This window comes from Plectropomus leopardus, chromosome 7, assembly GCF_026936395.1.
Source record: "Plectropomus leopardus strain MGB_pleo_1.0 chromosome 7, ASM2693639v1, whole genome shotgun sequence".
Classification (NCBI taxonomy): Eukaryota; Metazoa; Chordata; class Actinopteri; order Perciformes; family Serranidae; genus Plectropomus; species Plectropomus leopardus.
Genome location: NC_142182.1, coordinates 23,402,279 through 23,407,261, shown reverse-complemented (window position 1 = coordinate 23,407,261; position 4,983 = coordinate 23,402,279). Strand labels below are relative to the sequence as shown.

The following is a 4,983-nucleotide window of genomic DNA, read 5'->3' as shown; positions in this document are numbered from 1 at the left end:
GCCTGATTTAAAGTGCACCGCCCACCTCCTACTCTGCACCGCCCTCCTCTGCTGCTCACTGGCTGTTGCTGCTGTCTCTCGGCAGATCCTCCCCGCTGGTTGGTGTATTTGCATGTCAATCGACTCCAGAGCTTCCCCCATTCATTTGATTTTCTGTATGAAGCAGGGTGGGTCAAAGGGAGACCGGGATGAGGAGCGATTGGGCAAACATTACGGCAGCTCCCATCCGGAGTCAGTCATTGGCTCTCGCCGGAGCAGGTTTGTCGGTTTCAGTCAGAATTATGAAACCCTCCAAACCCACGCTTTCGGAAAAAAACTGCCCACACCACTTTATGAATGAAAGGATGTCCTCATTGGTGAAAAATGTGAGCGTCCTCCCGCCCCTTGGAGGGCGCTTGGAGACACTTCATTGGCTAAAGCGATGCCAGTCTGCGAGGTCAGCTTGCTCCCACTTAGACATGAGTCACTCGTCTATTTTAGGTATTCTGTCTGCATCATGCTGATGAAAACCACAAAAAAAGTGAAAGCGGGTGCAGTCAGGCATCTTGGCGCATACATCCACTCATATTGCGCCGGGTAACTCTGTCACACTCGCCTCTCCTGCAACATGCGCGAGTACAAGCTCCTCATAAAGGAAAAACTACAATCCCCAGTCCATTCTCAAACTCTCGCGAGAGTACAACAATCGTAGTAAGTTTCCCATCCCAAACATTGAGGAGGGGGAGATGAGATGTGATGTGTGCGTTACATAAACACTGAGACAGGCATGTGAATTTCCATCGCTTTATTTTTTATTTTTTCAACATTTGCACGTACATGAATAAGCCAGTCATGCTCACACACGCTGGATGTTTCAGCACAACCAGCTGTCACCATTCTGTGCTCTCTGTTTCCCCACTCCGACCCAGAAAAGCTATTTGCAACAGCATCCCCCCCCGAATCATCCCCTCTGCCGCCATGCTCCCTGTCTCTCTCTCACTCTCTCTCTCTGACACACACACACACACACACACACACACACACACACCCAAACTAAACATAAAATTCTGACACACCGAGGCTCTATGGCACAAAGCAAAGCCTGTCATGTACTCAGCAGAGGGACAAGAGTATAAAAATGTGTCTACATGCTGACAGTCGTCGTGCAGCTGCTCGAATTCTTTGACACAAGTGGAGGAACCGAAGTCAGCGTGACATCGAGAGGAAGGAGCAGCAAGTTGTGTAACAATTTCAAACGGGGGCAAATTAAATGTATTTCTGACCAAATGCCTCTCAGTTACAGTTATAATGTATAGAGTAAAATATGTTTACATGTCACAAAATAATCTTCACAAAATACTTTCACAGCAGCGACTTTATACTGTGGCATCATTGCACATGTCAATATTAGCTATACATTAAAGTGCAATGTTAAAAAGCATTTATCAACTAATATGGACCTAGTTTTTGCACACAGATATTTGCAGACAATTTAAAACTGTAAAAACACAGCAAATGAATGAAGTATAACAGCCATCAAAATGACTATAAATTTGGAAGAGAGTAGCCTCAAAGTGTTTAAACTCATAACATTAAATAACATCAATTTTCACACATGACACACACACTCATATTTTTTGAGACTCCACCTTCACGTATCGGTCGTGTCCTCGCAGCCCAACAGCTGAAAACAAGAGAGAAAATGTGGATTTAGTGGTGCACAATTCCCTGAGAAAATCTTTATACGTGTGTGTATAATCTGCACGATTTTAAACACGCAGAGCACACAGAGAAAGTGCACAAACACGTTAGAACATCAGCTCGTCTACCGCATCTCAACACATTTTTTGCAATGGATCTTTTATTATAAAACACGCACGAGGCAAGATAAAATAAGTAATTTTCTTTTTTCTTTTTATTTCTACAAGGTTGTCCCACAGCGATACCACAAACCACAGGCTCTACTGTTCTTTAATTTCAGGTTCTCGTTTTGTATGCACGAAAAATATAAGCCCATTTACCCCTCCTAGTATCGATTGTCCTAAGCATACACATACACAGACTCAAACACACACACCTCCTCCCCTAAATCCTGCAACACAAAGCCTCTTTCACAGAAAAGTTTCTGCCCCTCCTCTCATCTCTCTCTCTCACACACACACGCTTTCTCTCACCTTCCCAGTCAATACTAGCCCCACGTTTGCCTCCACACACACACACAGACACACACACACCCTAAATCCGACCGTCCACTTTGACACTGCAACATGGCACATCAGTTACTCGGTCCACTGCGTTACTGCTGTCCTCTAAGTTCAAATCTTTTATTATATTAAAAAATACATTTACATATTTTTTTTTCATGCAACAAACGTTTTTAAAGTGAGCAAAAAATCACACAGAGACGGCGTGTCGGACTATACTTTTCTTTGTGCTGATCATTTTTCAAACTGATACAATTATGAAAAAAAAAAAATCCAGATTGTGATCACAGATTTCAGCTACTTTTTTTTCTTGTAAATTACATTCATACATTCTGAAGTTTTGGTCGGCAATAGTATAGTTAATACACACTTTTGTCAGAGTTTAAGGACGGTCGATTTACGTGTTTTTTCTTTTGTGTCGCTGTCCACCCCTGTGGTGCTGAATCGCGCATTTCAGCACCGCAGAAGTGGACGACGACGCACACAGAGACCCTCTTTAAACACATTTAAAGCCTCTCATATGTAAATGATCGACATCTGACTTGCACAGAGGTATCCACATCTGCACGAGCATCAGACACACACCTGTCAGAGACTCGCAAACTCACCACTCCTGCCCTGTCCTTAAGATACAGCTGTCCACCCTGCAGTGACTACTCCTGGTCCCGTTTAGTTCATGATATTCACCGTTAACATTTCAAAAGAGGCAAAACACACAGACAAACTCCTCTTTTACGCAGCAGTAAAGGGGGGAAACCTGCTTCACCTGAGACACAGCAGACCCCTGAATAAAATCACGTTTCATTTTCGTAACTCTAAATACTAACAGCTCCTTCCACAAAAATATCTGCACTATAAGTCATAATCCAAAACCTCAAAAGCATCTGATAAGCAAAACAGCCTCACTGCATCCTCTCAACAATAAGACCTTTACAATTAGGGGTTTTATGTTTATTTTATACATACCTATGGTTCTGTTTCATCCGGAGAACTGCAGTGACATTACAGCAGCTGCATCTGAGGACACAGAAATTAGCTTCAATTTAATTTCAGCATAACGACTCTTAAAAAAAACATTTGTGCATCTTATTGTATATTTTTATGTCTGACAAAGATGACTGAGACCTTACAGCAAATATGAGTTCATTTTTGGCAGCTGCAATTACAGCAAAATATATGTTCTTACTTGACAGATTTTCAGCTTTTTCAAACACTCTCACTCACAATTTTTACTCAATGGCATCTTCAAAATACAATTTAATAAAACGGGAGGTGAGAAATTACCCCATACTGTGTGTTGGAATTTCAAGGCTATTTCAGTGGATCTCACTGGATATATTTTCATATCTGCTGTGGTTTTTCATCATAATTTATGTTACAGTTTTTCTTGTTAAGTCAGTACTTAGGAGTCAAAAATAGATAAAGATGACATGTACAACATGTGTAGGTGGGCACTTTTACACAGAATATACTGTTTGCTGTTATTTGTTTTTGTGTAACATATAACATGTAACGCACCTGTGTGTATTTGTATGTTATGTCCAGTTATACTGCTGCTGCCTCACACGAAGCCTCGTCTTTTTCATCTGTTTATCCAGCAAGAGAAAAAAAAACACAGAGACATTTGAATCTCTTTAAACTCACTGTCATCATGCAGTAGACTTTTTATAAGACACACACACACACACACACACACACAATGACAAAGTGACAACGCATAGTAAGAAAAACACACACTCCACCTTGTGCTGATTTGGAAACAGAGGGGCCAACACACACACACACACACACACACACACACACACACACACACACACACAGAAAGAAGCAAGAATTTAAGACTTAAAACAACCCCCTACACATCCACATTTAATGTGTCTTCATGTCTGTACAATCTGATCTCACTATCATATTCAAAAAATTAAAATGAATACATGTGTAGACCCAACACACACACACACACACACACACACACACACACACACACACACACACACACACACACACACACCTCAACCCTGCACATATGACAATAATAAACTCACTCTTATCAGAAAAATGTGGACACACACACACACACACACACACACACACAGACACACACATATATACTATATATGTGCTCATCTACTCACACACACTCTCTGTCTCACACACACACGGCACCACATGTAACACTCCCTCCAATCTGTGGAACACATCTTTACATTCAACAGCTTGAATTACACTCTGAAGATACCTGCTTTAAAAAGCATCCCATAACATATAAACCATAAATGCATCAAAAATCATATTAAAAAAAAGTAAACTTCTGCTTTGCCAAACCTACACTGACATAAACTAAATAAATGACTTGAAACTCGTCTAAATCTGGGATTAATGAGGATGGAGGGAAAATATCTTCATTATAAATCAGTTTCTCTCAAATATCAAATAAGACAAGGAATAAGAAAATAAGTTTTACAATTGCACGTCATGTTTGTCTCAGTTTGGTGTGTTAGAATTAACACCAGGCGTTAACACATATAACACAAACATACTGATGCAAACACAAGTTGTACTCAATCATTAAATATAATATATTAAAATACAAATGTCTCTTTATGTATGTTTTGATGTGCAGTTGTTGTACGTTAGATAATTGTCTCTTAATTTCATCAGTTAAGGATTACATACTGACATACACAAAGACACACACACACACACACACACACACACACACACACACACACACACACACACACACACACACAAACAGCCGTTACATGTCTGTGACTCTTGGCAGACTTACGTAAGTAAG

At 40.5% G+C, this 4,983-nt stretch overlaps 1 long non-coding RNA gene across 12 annotated transcripts in view; it reads right to left on the bottom strand.

Annotated features, from left to right (window-relative positions):
* Positions 1-769: 769 nt before the first annotated feature.
* LOC121950683 (uncharacterized) overlaps positions 770-4,983 on the bottom strand; it is a 67,161-nt gene continuing 62,947 nt past the window's right edge. For all 12 annotated transcript variants that reach the window (XR_015777019.1, XR_015777022.1, XR_015777028.1 and 9 more), the window contains 3 exons: positions 3,702-3,769; positions 3,150-3,200; positions 770-1,663 (listed from right to left, as the gene is read on the bottom strand). This is a non-coding gene — a long non-coding RNA (uncharacterized LOC121950683). The remainder of the gene's footprint in view (positions 1,664-3,149; positions 3,201-3,701; positions 3,770-4,983) is intronic.